General features: G+C 37.5%; 1 protein-coding gene across 6 annotated transcripts in view; it reads right to left on the bottom strand.

The window, feature by feature from the left end:
* Positions 1–16364, bottom strand: part of LOC137236858 (axin-like) — a 1106688-nt gene that overhangs the window by 706607 nt on the left and 383717 nt on the right. The gene's annotated exons all lie outside the window — the stretch shown is intronic.

Here is a 16364-nt window from a genome sequence, read left to right as displayed (position 1 = left end):
ATATTTGATATTAAGAGGTGACATGTATAATTATATGCGCGATAATTTAAATAAATAACTTAACTTTACAAGAGGGTATGAGTTTTGTATACGTATGCCCAGTAAGGGGCAGACGAGTGTGCTCAGAAGGGAGCTGACGCGAATTGCTCAGAAAGGAGCTGATTGCCCAGTAGGGGGCTAACGAAAGGTGCTCAGAAGGGAGCTGACGCGAACCGCTCAGAAAGAGCTGCTATATTATATATACATAAAATGGAATAACAGTACGTTATAGTTAGTTATTTGCAATATGTATACATATATACTAATTTAACTCAAATAAAATACACCTCTTTATTTTTTAAAAGCGAGTCCGACGTATCAAAATTATTATAATGCTTGTTAAAATCCAGGCACAAGCAACGAAGAGCTTCGTGCATTTCGAAATTCGACTTACATGTGCCTAAAAAAAAACGGATGGAAATGCCTTGATAGCCTCATGGGAACATTAAATTTGATCTCGCTAAGTAAAAATCAATAATTTCACCATAAACAACACACCAAGCACTTCCCTGCGATTCTCGAGAGAAGGGAGGTTTATAAGCTTTAACCGACTGTTGTAAGAGGGAAGATTTCTTGTTGGATCCCACGCCAAATGACTCAAAGCAAAAAGTAGGAATTGTTTTTGAACCGATTCTAGCGTGTCACGATAGATTTGATACCGCGGGTTCCAAACGATTGATGCATACCCCAATATAGGTCTCACTAAAGCAGTAATGAGAGATTTTGTAACGCAGGTGTCATTAAATTCCTTAGACCATCGTTTAACAAAAGCAAAAACTCCTTTCTATCGGGTCACGCAAGTTTCAATATGAAATTTAAAGTCGAGTTTTGGGTCCAATGTCAATAAATCTAGTGATTTGCTCCAGCCGGTAGTCACCAACCGTGTAATTGTGCACTTGAAATGATTTTCTACCAAAACTCATGAATTTACATTTATTTAGGTTGAGGCTCATATCATTAATATTGCACCACTTGACTAAACTATCGAGATCTTCTTGAAGGAGCAATCTGTCTTCCGGAGTGAGTATAGGTTTAAAAAGCTTTACATCGTCAGCATACATCAAAATCTTGGAACGAGTTAACGCGCTTGGAAGATCATTAATAAATATCAAAAATAGCAAAGGACCAAGGTGACTACCTTGCGATACGCCAGAAGTAACCCTAATGAATTGAGATTCGCTGTTTTGAAATAACACCTTTTGTTCCCTTCCTTTTAAGTAAGAGGAAATCCAACTCAGAAGTTGAGGTGGAAACCTTAAACCATTAAGTTTATAGGTGAGAATAGTTTGGGAAACCTTATCGAAAGCTTTGCTGAAATCCGTGTAAATTACATCGGTATGTAGGTCATTTCTAAAGTTTCTGGAGACATGAGTAGCAAATTCCAACAGGTTCGTCTCAGTTGACTTGCCTTGTAGAAGCCATGCTGAGCTGGGTTAATGATGGGAGAAACTGAATGAGCTAGTTGCTTAGTTATAATGGATTCGAAAATTTAAGGTATTTCGCTAAATTTCCAGAAACAGGGACATACACCTTGCTTTAGAGAAGCATTAAAAATATTCGTTAAGGGCCGATACAAATATTCCGCGCAACTTTTTAGAACAACAGAAGGAATGCTGTCGGGACCACTAGCATAAGAAGTTTTTAGGTTTTCTAGGTGTAAAAAAACGTTGTTACAGGATATCGAAGGGGTTCGTACACCGCAAAGCAGTGGTGAGCTAAAAAGAACATTCGGTTGGACGGGCACGCAATTGAATAATTAAAATTTGTAATCATCATTAAATTTATCAGAAATGTATTAAAATGTTACCAAATAACTAGAAAAGATTATTGGAAACAATATGTGGCTGTTAAAAGAGAATTTTATTTCTACGTTTCAATAAAATAGTATAAATAGTAAATATTCTGTGATAATTTTATTGTCAACTCTTAGTCTAAAAATCATTTAGTTGATGTGGCAAACATTTTTTTTTCATGTAATCCATCAATAATGATTCATGAATGAGACGTCATTAATTCAAATTAATTAAATGTATTAGTGGATTTTTTATAGGGGGCCCGTAAATTGTTTAGTCCCGGTCCCGGATTTTCTCTCTACGGCCCTGTATATATGTATTTACATTCATATCAGTGCTAAGGGAATTTGTCTGCTATTAGCTTCTTGTTAATTACGCGAAAATTAACACACATTCTGTAGGCTTTTTTTCCAGTAATTTTCTTTTTATGAACTAGGATAAGAGCACTGTTGTAGTTAGAATAGCTTTCACCGATTAAATAATTTTTTAGTAAGTTTGTTAATTTCTTCCCGCTGAGAATAGGGTAGACGATAGTTCTTTATATACACTGGTTCGTTGTCAGTTACCCGTAATTTCGGCTCATGAAAATTGTTTAACGTCATTTTGTCGTTGTCAAGCGCGAATATGTCAGCATATTGTATGCAAAAATCTAAAAGTTCAGACGGTGCATCTTTGGGAATTTGATTTTTTAAAATTGAAGTTATTTCATTAATTCGTTTCTCAACTGACTTAGTTTTGTCGATTACATACACGTGATAATATGATAGGCTTTCGGTTTTAATAGAATTTGTATGTAGGAATTGTACGTCACTTGTGGTATTGATTAATTTTATCATCGTTTACCACTTGTAGGCTGTGTTCAACGGGATTATTAGAAAAATGTAGGTCTATGTTTATTTTACCCAAAGTAGGAACAGAGTTTGATGTCACGCCAGTGATATTAACTATATCGTCAGAGTTAACGAGAATTTGCTTATTGAAACATGAAATTTTAATCAAAGAAATATTAGCCTGTGTATCTAGTAAAAATGTGCATAATTTGTTAGATCCGGTTATATAAATATCGATAAAGTCCGAGTAATTTTTTTTGTGTATTTATTCACGGTCTTTAAGACCTAGTTTAAATTAAAAAAGAAAAAGTTCGTTACAAATATATTGATTTACAGTATAAAAATAATTTTTCTTTAAACTTATTACTATTTTCAAGCCTTTTATCTCATTTAATAATTCATTATACATTTTATGAACTATATATTCTAAAGTCTTTTTAGCGAACTCAGTTCTTACCCTAGGCAGTCTTACATTTTTACTACTTCTAGTTTCATAGTTGTGAATCTCATTATTAAAATGTATTTTGTTGCCCAGATACTTCGGAAGTATTCCTAATTTCGCACGATGAATAAATTTCAATGTAAAGTAACTTATGGACTATTTTATACTAAGCCAATTTAACATATTTAACATTGTACTTCTAGGTGTTCTATTCGAACATTTTAAAATTAATCGCATTGCCTTGTTTTGCTATATTTGAAGTTTTTTTTATCTGTGTATCATTTGCTAATAGTAGAATTGTAGGACAGTAGATAAAATGTGGTTCAATGATGGATCTGTATACTAATATTTTGACGTTGGTTAATATATTTACATGTTCGGTACATGAAGCCTATTTTCTTTGCAATTTTAGCTTCTAGATTCCCTACTTATATGTTCTCCAAAGTTCAAGTTCATACCAATCAAGACTCCTAAATACTCCATTTTGTCGACTCTTTGAATTTCCTTATTTTCAAGACAACATTGCTTGGATAATTGACAACAGTGGTACTTGGGTTTTTCGAAAATAGCATAAACTTGGTTTTATCCACATTTACTTTCAACTTTCTTAGGCACAGCCATATGTATAAGGTTCCAAATCCTCTTGCATCTTTGACATAGCTCAATCTACATTTCTTTCACTGGTGGTAATCAATGCATCATCCGCAAATAAACGAATTTTGCAATGTTTTAAACATGATTTGATATCGGTAATGTATATTGTAAACAGTATTGGTTCCAGGACTGAGCCTTGCGGTAGGCCAATGTTAACATCAACAACCGATGAAATTGAATTTCCAATTATCATTCTTTGCTTCCTGTTACTCAAGTAACTTCGGAATAATTCCAACTCTTTTCCCTTTATACCAATTTTAACCATGACATCCAACAGAATATCTCTATCAATTGTTTCGAAAGCTCGTCTTAAGTCTATGAATACCGATAACACAACTTTTTTGTCACTGATATCCTCTTTCCATTCTACAATTACCATATTCAGTGCTGTTTCACAAGAATGACTTTTCCTAAAGCCAGATTGCTCAGGTATAATTACATCGTGTTTTTCTAAGTATGCTACTAGCTGAGTTTTAACCACTGTTTCCATTATTTTCTCATCTGCAGGTAACGTATTGATTGGACGTAGTTCCTCCGGCTTTACTGTATTTTTAACTTTTTCCACAGGTACTATTGTAGATATTTTCCAGAAATTAGAAACAATGCTGTTATGTAATGAATCGTTTATGACTTCTTTGGAAAAGTGAGTAGTGTATTTCATGTCATCTTTAAATACACCTTCCGACAAAAGCTTTTTACCGCCATATTTGTTTTTACATTTCTTAGTGATATTTATTATATCATCTAATACTATGTCTGTAAATTCAATCGCTTCAATTTGGTTATTAACGCTTATTTCGGCAGTATAAGGAAATATTTCAATACTTTCATTAATTTCGACTATGCTCTTAACAAAGAAATTGTTCAGGGCATTGGCTATATCACATTGCTTCTCAATGCATTCATCATTAATTATTATTTTGGTTATGTGTTTTTTGTGATCAGTCATCTCTGCGAGATCCTTCAAACACTTCCACGTCCGTTTCATGTCTCCCTGATTATCGCGCACCCTATCTTCCATATATTTCTTCTTTTTATACTTGATAGTTTTTTTATATGTTCTTTTAGCTGTATTATAATCATCCCAGTTTCCTGTGTTTTTAGCAAGCTATTAGGAGTCGAGTATATTTTGTGCAATATTAACAGCTCGCGGTCATACCACTTATTTCTTAGCTGTATTTTTATTCTCTTCTCATACGTCAATGCTTGCATGGCTTCCGCTATGATACCGTTCAGTTTTACTCCAGTATTATACAAAGAGCTTAAATCGCATGCTCGCAGCAGACTTATCAGATTTTCCGCACATTTTGACAAATTTTGTTGTTGGTATCTTGAAATGTATTGTCTCGTGATCTGAAATTCTATGATCACTCAAATTTTCTGTCAGTACTTGGTCGTTAAATCAATTTTTGTAGCTGAGTACTCAGTTATTCTCGCGTTGAAAGTAATCCTCTGCAACATAGCCATTTCCGCAAATAAACTTGTTAGCTAATTTGAGTATGTTGACGATACATTCATATTTATGTTGAAATCCCCCATCATTATATTATTTTCTGATTCCTTTACATATTCAGTGATGATGTCGTTGAGATATAAAATAAAGTCGGCATCACTGCTACTTGGTGAGTGACAGAGTACACCTATTTGCCATTTTAATGCACATTTCTTGATTTTCATGATAACGCACCACACATTCATATTGATGGATTTATTGCACACAATGCTAAATTGTACTGATTCGTGGACATATATTAGAATACCACCAGTATGTCTACTGTGCGAGTCGCACCGCATGAGATTATAGGTCGGAATATTTAGTTCAGAATCTGTTGTACATGTTTCCGCGCACAGCACAATGCTTGGTTTATTTATTTCAATAAGATGTTCTCATTCTAGTTTATTTGCTGTAATACTATTAATATTAAGATTCCAAGTTGTGTACTTTGTTATCGAAATTTGTGTGAGTTTTTGACTTAGTGTTTACAATTGCCTTCGTTGGTTGCTAGTATCCAATATTGCTCTTCTTCGCCGTTGATTTTCATCTAGTCCCAAATTTAATTCTTTATTTGCTCTGATACAATTAATTCATTTGCATATTGATTCTTTATTGCATAAAACATATTTGTGTTCTCCCATGCATTTTGTGCATACATCTTTTTCTTTGCACTGGCTTACTTTATGATTAAAGCCTTTGCATTTGAAGCAACACAGAACTTGCACAGTATCATAGATTTTACAACGTTCCCGTCCTACATTGAGCCTTTCCCCGGCTAGTATAGTCGCAAAGACATCCGCCTCGACTTCCATTACTGCGCTTCTTTACTTCGAATTGCTTCACGATTTTAAAATTTGGCTCGGCAAGACAATTGTTTTGTCATTTGAGTATCTGGGTAAGTTCTTCATCATCATATTTGAAGTTTATGCCAGTCACCATAATTGTCGGCTTCAATTTTTATTGAAATTTTCACCTCGTAGTTATTTCCGATATTGTATTCGATAGCATTTTTTATATTCTACCTTTCTTGAATATTTTCGCTCTCAACAATTACAACTCCGCTTTGTCTTGCTACTATATTTGTAATTTGTAGCTCCTTAGGGTCGACTATCGAATTTAATCAGCTTTGGTTATTTTAACCTCTTGCTTAGTATTTGGCTTAACTATTAAAGCGACTTCTTTTCGGATTTCTGGAACCGCTTTTTTCTTGGATTTCCACCTTTTATTGCTGCTGCATATGATTGCTTCGCTTCAACATTGACGTTTCTCTTTAGCTCTGTACACATTTTTTTATTCTCCTTACTAATTGCTTCTATCACTTTTTTATTGTCATCTTTACTGTTTTCCAACTGATCGCATACCTGATCGCTGCTGCACTCAAGGCATTCTGCTATTTCGCGTATTTTGTTTACTTCCTGTACACATCTTTCACACGACTCCTGAGCTTTCTGCATAGCCTGAATTCTTTCACTGAATGCAATTTCCACTGCTTTCAGCACTTGTTTTATTTCACGCTCATTTTTTTAAGCGCGTTATCAAACTCACTTCTATTTTCAGCTAGATGTTGACCATTTTGCTTTACCACCAATTGCATGTCTTTTAGGAGTCATCCACATTCTGCACGTATTGCACACAATCGGTGCACATAAACCTCAGCATCTCACATTCTTCAAGCTTATTAACGCTGTATTGGTCCAAACCAGAACATTTTGTTGTTAAATGGTAATATTTACCACAAACATCTTCACATCTAATTTTCGTTACTTCTCCACGTATTGTGCTTTTGCACTTTTCGCATTTTTCCCATTTTACTGTCGACATGAACGACAACGAATTTACAAGATGCGATTCACAACTTTTGGTTTAATAAAACTGCTGAACTTTATTGTCCACTTATTAAAGTTACCTTTTTGCATTATATTAAATATTTTTCACAATTTTTAACAACTTTATCTAGTTATAAAGAGACTTTAAATTATGCGCCTATTTTACACCGCTTATCACCTTTTAATTTTAAATTCAGACAAAAAACATTCTTAATATTTATTCGCTTATCTCCTCGTCCCTCAGTGTTCGCTGCCCAGGGGCGACCAAGTTTAAAGAGCGAACGTTTGCATTATTTGGCGTATTTGAACTTCCGCTGTTAGTATTGGATCTGTTTTCTAACCTATTTTGACTGTTGCTAGTGTTACGCGAATTACCATTGCTTCGATTGTCGTTGTTTTGCCTATAATTGTTGTTTTGCCTATTTGGATTGTTATTGTTGTATCTATCGTTATTTTTGTTGTTGTACCTATTGAAAAATATTACTGTTATTGAAGCTATTGAAATTACTATTGTTGTTGTATCTATTAGTGTTGTTGTAGTAGTTATTGCCTCTATTGTTATTGCGAAAATTATTTTGGTTGTTAAACCTTGATCGAAATGTTAATACCTGTCTTTTTGATACGACGTCCTTTGCGGTACTAAAAGGGGTTCATGACAGAATTGCTTTGACTAAGTCTGAGCGCGTATTTAGCCTACAAACGTTTACCGACAGTTCGACTCCATCTCGTGCGCTTTGGCCTTTGACATGCCCTCAATAATTAGAGACCACTCTAAAGCATCAGATAGTTCTTCTACGCGTTTAGCAAACTCGGTTAAATTATTGTTGGTAACTTTTAGTGAAGCTATTTTTCGTGCAAATTTTGAGTTGTTGTTGTTGTAGCTTCGCCCCACCTAATAGCTGCGACCGATCACAGACTTTTGAGTTGTCTGGTTTTATTCGACTTTTAAGCGCATCATTAATTTCTTGGATAGATGTTACATTTGTCGGAATTGCTTCTCTTGCTTTCCTTTGAGCTTCGATTTAACAAATGAAATAAAAGTTGGTGTAAGATCTGGATCTGTTAAGCCTTCTACTAGGTCAATTTTATCTATGAAGGACTCTATTGGATCACCGTTATAGTTTTCCCTGAATATGGGAGCACACATCGCAATAAATGTTTCTTTTCCTCTGTAGTAGCTATTATTGTTGGTTCTAGAGAATTACTACGAATTTGGTTGGAATTGGAAAAAGTTGTTAAAAGCCCTAAAGAATTGTTTGATGTACCGACTGGGTTATCGAAACCGCAGAAGTTTTCTTGTAATGAAATATTTTCAGTATGTGACAAAGAACAACTTTGTTCACCGATACGACTTTCGAATGTTTCTGGCTGTGCTGGTCGGAGAATTCTCCTTCTTCCTCAGAATCGGTTTTGTGTGCGTCGAAGGATTCTTCTTCTATACGATCGGTATCTGACATAAAAATGTTATCTTGCACTTAGTCGCTATAGTTAGGTGGTACCTTAACTGTGCACTTAAGTTTTGTAAAGCTTTTAATTAATTCTTCCCTACAACGTGATAAACTTTTATTCATATCAACTGGCCTAGGTCGGTTTTCAAAGTGACCATTTACCTACCAAAATGTTATTATATTCCTCAATTAAAGAATTTTTATATTCATCTAACTTCTCTTGCCTTGTTGATAAAGGACGACCTGTATGTAAAACGGGTTTTTTTTTAATTTTAATGAAATTCTCTCTCAATTCTTTGAATTTTGTTTCGAAATCTGGCATTAGCAGAAGAAAAAGCCGAAAGTGTCAGTTATGGATATGAACAAATTTGAATGAAAATGAAAGTTGAAATGATTTTATTACCTAAGTTGAATTAAAAAAAGTTGCAAGTTTGAGTTATGAATATGAACAAATTTGAATGGAAAAGAAATTTTGAATGATTTTATAACCTAAATTGAATCCGCTTTACTTGGATTGTGTATTCGATGTTGGCATACATTTATTAGAATTACTTGAAAGTGAGTTGAATTGTATTCCTCGTGAACCATCAATTAAATTTTGGCTTAAAAAAAAAAAATTTGTTTTGTGCCGGGTGTGCTACCATATACGGTATACAAGAGAGAATACTGATCTATTTTTCCAATTGGCGCAAGCCGATATTAATTTTAAAAGGAATATATTTATTGCAATTTAATATTTATTACAATTGTTTAACGTGACGGCCGCACTGTTGCACAAAAATGCATTAAATTTTACGTGACGGGCGCACCGTTGCACTAGAAAAGTATTAATTTTACGGACGCACCGTTTTCATCAAAAATATATATTCATTATTTAACGTGTCGGCCGCACCGTTTCACAGCAAAATGTTCAGTTATTATAAAAATGTATTAAATTTTCATTATTTAAAGTGTCGGCCGCACCGTTTCACAGCAAAATTTTTTAGGTGTATTAAATTTTCACCAAATGTACCCATGTATATGCATACGTCGTTTTAAAAATGCAATATTTTCGCTTTTAGCAACAATGTATGTATTATAAGCATATACATACATACTAGAGGTGTCCTTATTTTTAGAAATATACTTTTTAAAGTGTGCCGGCCTGATTGTTGTTCCTTTCGGTCTAAAAAACTTACATGCGAAGTTTGGCTGCGATCCAAGCACGTTTGATGGACCCGAAAACTGTTTAAAGTTTTTAATATCCTTATATTGGTTTTGCTTGCATATGAGTAATTTTTGTTACGTATACGCCATGGCACTGTTTGCATGCGTACCGAGCAGAATTATAACTATGCTTAAGGGTGTGTTTTTTAGGTTTTTAAACAATATTTATGTATCGGATCCTATTACAAATTTAGAGCATTAATATGATGCTTGGTTAGAGTGATGCGCACTGTGATAAAATATACTTGTTAGAAAATAAAATGTGGTAAAATCTACTTGTTAGAATATGTTGAAAATAGTTATAGTTGGCAATGAAATAGAAATTGTGAAAAATATTTGAGAAATAAAAAAGATTCATTAAGTTTTGGATTTGAGTTAGGAAAAGTATCAGTGTGTTTCAAACTAACGTAAATTTACTGGTTTTTATTCATATACTCTTTCCACTAGACAATAAAAAGAACACATACTAATATTGGATAATAATTTAAAGAGTTTATCAAATACGTATTTTGTACATCATTGCAGAGCAAGTTCTTGCTACATCAAGTATTGTGACACGCAGATCGCTCAGAATTTAAACAATATCGACTTGGTTGGGCGGACATCATATCAAATTACTGGTGCCAAACTTCCATCAAACAAACAGGTATTACAAATGTTTTTCTATAACATGAGATTTGTGGATCTTGATGCAAAAGATAGTGCAAAGTTGACTATCAATGCAGCCAAAATATTTTGGCATCAGGCCAGAATTCCTATTCGTGAAGACCATAAATGTGTTGAAAAATTGATTAAATTATACGGAAAAAAGAAATAGATTCAAAAAATTACTCCTAATAAAAGAGGTAGCGCACAAATGAAAGTAATCGAGCAATACGTGGAAAATTTAGAAGATCTGTTTGATATCGCCATAGCTGATGCATTGGACACCATGAAAATTAACAAAGACAAAAAGCTCCTGGATAGTCCAAGACAAAAAGGACGTCCCGGATGCATGGCTGGTATTGATAATTTATATTTTAACTAACAGAGTAAATCTTTATTATTGTCTAAACGTGGAGTCTTGTTATCATTTGCACATCTCTTAAATTTCTTAGCCGTTTTCTCCATTTCCAAGTATTCACAATTTCTTAGCTGTTGCCAATTTGATCGATTGCAATGATTCATATGATGAAAATGATACAACACATGGCGAACCAGACAGCAATAAAGATGGAAGAGGTCATTGTAGAACAGAAGTGGAATCAATGGCATTTCAACCAAATGCTAGTTTTGAAATAAAACACAGCTCTACTCCTGTCACAAAAAGAGGTCGGAAGCAATTTATAACTCCGAGTTTGGTAGCTGCATTGGACAATGCGAAAGTATCAGATGGCATGGCTGCTCATATACTAATTGCAACTGTTGCGGCATTGGGTCATCGCGTAGAAGAATATGCCATCAACCGTTCCACAATTCACCGCCTTCGTCGGGAAAATCGTTTGAGTTTAGTAAAATCTCAGCTGGTCTCTCTGATAATGTAAGCTTTATTCGTTAGTAAGCAGCGTTAAAAATATTGGTTATTTTTTTAATTCATAGTTAAGTAAAGATGGAGCATTGATCGCAAATTTCGGCGGAAAGCTGATGCAGGACTTAACAGGACGCAGGAAAGTTGATCGAATTGCAGTTTTGGTCAGCTCCAATGGTACAAGTAAATTCCTCGGAGCAGCCAAAATAAATTCTTCAACTGGTACAAATATTGCAGAAGGGGGACGTCCGCACGGAGGAAGGTCTCGTTCAGAAACCTTATATAGAGGGTAGTAAACCGAGCCTTTTCGGGGATGGGATGACACTCAATGTAGGTTGGCGTGTACTAATCGTCCGTTGGCACGGAGAATCCCGTTTGTGTCCAGGAAGGGGCCAAGTACAAGTAGGGGACTTCGCTTTCCGAATGGTTTTAAATTTTCGAGGGAAGCTCTTTCGGAAGCGAAAAATCTCGCTTGAGTCAAGAGGACGGGATCGTGAGGGGTACGAATACCTCCTACAGCGTTCCTCAGCCGAGTTATAAATTTCAATATGTATTCTGTTACGCGTAAGGCGCGGGGATAGGAAGAAAACCGATCTAAGACATCTTCTGACTCTTCCGTGGCGTGCAGCGCCTCTACTCGGCGAAGTTTGGTGGTGCAATATTTCTGGCCGTTGGTGTTGGCCAGTCCTCGGGAGCCTAGAAAGTCTCTCAGGGCCGTTCCACCATAGGGATGAGATTGCTAGATTACCTTGCTGCACACATGTCGCCAAGTGGCATTACCTATCAGGTCAATCATCTGCGCGGTTACGTTGGTGACTTAGGTTTTCCAGGAATGGGGTGGCTTCTTTAGCCATGCTAGACCAATTTCGGAGTCAGACCACATGGTTAACTTTCGCTTATTGAGGCCGGGATGGGATTCGCCACTGCGACTAACTTGGCTAATAAGACCGCGCCGCATAACTCCAGTCGTGGCAAACTTATGGTTTTTAGGGGGGCCACTTTCCCTTTAGACACTGAAAGGTGAGATAAGACTTGAGTTCTACCGCGGTTCTTACATAAAGGCTCGCAAAATAAGCCTTTTCGGAGGCGTCGCAGAAGCCATGGAGTTCGACAGCTTGATCGGGGTGGTAATTTATCCAACGAGGGATCTGAATGGCTGAGATATCCGGGAGATTTTCGGCGAACTGCGCCCATTTGATGAGGCATAGGGGTTTTACCTGTTCATCCCAATCGGTCCCGTCTAGCCATAGTTCTTGCATGAGCATCTTCGCTTGAATCATTATGGGCGTCAGCCACTTGCGGGGTCGAAAAGTTTCGCAATGGAGGAGAGGATTTGCCTTTTTGTGGCTGCTGTGGATGCCGGACCGGACTCAACAGTATATGAGAGCTTATCCGAAAGCGCATTCCACTGGATACCTAGGGTTCTGGCGATACTCGATTTTTCGAACTCGAGGAAATTCGTGTCCAGCAAATCTGCTTTTGGTATTGACTGAAGAATGTCGGGATGATTTGCTGTTATCTTTTTTAATGGGAAGCCGGCTGAGTGGAGAGCGGATATTACATCCGAAAGGGACTGCTCGGCTGACTGAAGATCATGGCCACCAGATAGCATATCGTCCACATAAGTTTCGGTTTTAAGTATGGGGGCTGCGCTTGGGTGGGAGTTGGTTACATCTTTAGCGAGCTCGTGCAGAGTTCTTAAAACCAATTGACACCGAAAGTTACCGTTTTCAACTTAAAGTCCTTTATTGGACCATTTGGAGAGGTGCGGAAGATAATCCTATGGTAGTCTTGATCATCGGGATGTAGGGGAATTAGACGGTACATTTTTTCAACATCGCCATTGAACACGTATTGATACGTACGTCATTTTAGTATCATAAGTCGTAAATCTGTTTGGAGGGTTGGCCCTGTGCATAAAACGTCGTTTAGGGAGTAATCGGAACCGGGTGTTTTCGACGCATTGAATACTTTTCTTGTTTCTTTTGTGGCTTAACGACCGCATGGTGGGGGAGATAGAAATAGTAGTATTTGCCTTTGCATTCGACTTCACATGGGCTATATTCTTCCATGTGGCTGAGAGAGATGTATTCTTCCAATAAATTATCATATTGGGACTTGAGATCGCCTTTGTGCATTCCATGCCTAGGAACTGTCTCAAGGCTGCCGTTCGGGATTGACCTAGGTCGATATTGTTCGGGAATGCTGGTTTAAAAGGGAGCCGAACCATGTATCGACCGTCATCTGTTATAATGGTGATCGGGTTTATCATGTGGGGCCTGGGAACTTCTTCTATTTCCCAAACTGTCTGAGCTGTTGATCTAACGCTTCAGAAACTTCCCAAGCTTGGGTAGAGTGCGCTGCCACCTTTTCTGGGATTTGGCCACTTAAAATCCAGCCAAATATGGTGTTTTGCGCTAGTAATGTGTGAGAGATTTTCTCGATGCCGTTGAGCATTATTTGGGGGATGAGGTCGCTGCCCAATACCAGATCAATTTGGGAGGGGTTCTGACAATCTTGGTCGGCTAATTTTAGGTGCGACCATTTACGACTTTGCTCGTGACTAAGTTTAGGGGTTGGGAGTAACCTTGTGTGCTTGGGTAATACTATTGCTTGGGCTTTGATTTTCACTTTGTGATCCCTCGAGACCTAAGTTAGGGAGCAGAGCTTGTTGGAGGTTTGTACAACTCAACCTCTCATGCCCGAGATTTCAAATGGGGAGGGTTTGCATGGGAGTCCCAAGTTGGCCTGTGCCTTGGAGGAGATGAAACTTCGTTCTGAACCTTGGTCAATTAGGGCTCTAAGCTTAAAGAGATCTCCGCGGTGTTCTACCGAGACAATCGCAATGGGGAGTATTATATTGTTGCGTTTGAGGCAGATGGAAGTTCCTCCGTGGATGCTGCTTAATTGATGCCCTGTTGGCTGGTACTTGTAGATCCTATGGTTGTTAACTGGAATGTCGATCTTCGCGGTCCAATGGTATGATTAGGGGCTGCGGTGTCATGAAGAGTGGAGTTGTGTCGCCCTTGGCAGTAAAGGCACGTTCTTGTGCTTGAACAATCTTGGAGAATGTGCGTCTGGGATAAACAATTCTCGCACAGATTGTTTTCTTTTACAAATTTTCTACGCTCTATGATCGACAGTTTTTTGTAGCGTAAACAGCTTTGAAGCGTGTGCGAAAACTGTTTGCAAGCATAAATCTTTTGATACTCTGCCGCGTGAGAATTTGTGTGCGTGAGGGAGTTACTGTTATTGCTCTGGGGTTGACTTGATCTGAAAGGCGGCTTATTTTGATTGGGAGGTGCCCTTGAGAAACTTGTGGAGGGGGAATTGTATCGGGGTTTGGCCGGACGCCATTGATCCACCCGTTCCACTATTTCATACCGAGTGGTCAGAAACTGTTTCATTGGGGACCAGTTCGGGAAGTCTCTTCGCAAGCTTAACGATTGCTCCCAAAGCGCAACAGTATTTTCTGGGAGTTTGAAGGTTACCAAATAAATTAAAATGGGGTCGCAACTCTCTGTCGATACTTGTTGGGTTGCTAAAATTTGCAAGCAAAATTGCAATCACTGGATATCTTCGCTGTTTTCAGTCTGAATGGCCTTGACGTTCATGAGGACTTTGATTTGATTTTCGACCAAGACTCTTTTATTTTTATATCGGGATTTCAGGGCTTCCCACGCCAGAGCAAAGTTGTCATCGCTAATGGGAAATTGCTTTACTATCTGGCCGGCTTTTCCTTGGGTCTTGTACCTGAGATGGTATAGTTTTTGGGCGCTCGAGAGTTTTGGGTGGTTGATATAGACCGCAGGGACCATGTCACGGAAGGACGGCCAATGATCATAACTCCCGTAGAAGACTTCGGTGTCAAAGGCAGGTACTTTGAGATGCATCCCGGAACTCTCATGGGGAGTGGTGGTTGTAGCGGGGACTGGATTACTCATTACCTTGAGGATTTGATCACCGATTTGGGTTTTGGTGTCCTCATATGCTATTAAAAATGCCCTATATTTCCCGAAGGCAGAGGATTTGAAAACTTGGGAAAGGTCATCGTCTTCGGTTTCTACTACCGCATCATAGGCGCGCTTGACTCTCGCCCAAAATAGGTCGATGTTTTTGTCCTTTACTGCTAGGGCTGACCCGGTATTATCCTGTAGGGACGTTGAGCGGAACCTAGTGCAGTAGTCTGTGAAAATATCCGTTTCGCAGATGAACTTATTAGCGACTGAACTGGACATTTTAATAAAGGAAGAGCTTTCTTTATTGTGAGAGATTTGTTCAAGGGGACAGAGCTGATTAAATTTATTTATTTTTTTCCTTAATACTACCTTTCGAGGGAGTATTTTTATATCGGTATGTGATTTTGGGCCTGGTCTAAGCTCGGTTAGTTGGTTTGACTTCGGCTATGTACAATATTTTATGTCGAGAATTTATGAACCGTGCCCACTGTGCCAACTAAATTCTTTTTCGTACTCTTTAAATGTATTTGCTTATCTAATAACCGTAACGCGGAGTACAATAGGGATATATATGTAAGGTTATTGAGTTATAAGCGTATGAATTGATAAATGAATAAATATTTTATGGGGCGTAGTGGACTGTATTTATGATGGGTGTGCACAGTATTTGAATGTTTAAAGGGAGGCGAAAATTGTTGTAGCTACTGACCTACTGTGCGTTGGGGATATTTACCGCTTTTATATTTTCTTTTTTCTGTGTGGGGGTGTGTTATGTATATACATATATAATGCAGCCGAGAAGTATGATTTTTGGCGGGCTTTCTTAGATTTTGGCGGGATATATTTTCCTTACGAGATTTTAATTATGAAAATTTTCACTTTTATGGTACTTAAGGTACAGCAGTGCGCCCTACTGTGAGGGGAATGGAAGTTTGGTTTTCTACTTATAGTTTTATTATTCTGTACTTATATATTTCGTGCGGTTCCTTGTTGGTGACGAAGGACCACTGCATATCGAGCGCCTCCGAAGCAACCTTAGAGCCAAAGGCTGGATAATGCAATGATGGTCTCCACTGGTTACCTTCTAAAAATCCCCGTCGTTGAGCCCCTCAGATGGCTTAGTGTAGAACATTGTGCGCTTTGATAGAGGTACTACCGTAGTCGT

Source organism: Eurosta solidaginis, chromosome 1, assembly GCF_040869045.1.
Source record: "Eurosta solidaginis isolate ZX-2024a chromosome 1, ASM4086904v1, whole genome shotgun sequence".
NCBI lineage: Eukaryota > Metazoa > Arthropoda > Insecta > Diptera > Tephritidae > Eurosta > Eurosta solidaginis.
Note: the sequence above shows the minus strand (reverse complement) of the source record. Positions and strands in the feature narration are given on the sequence as shown.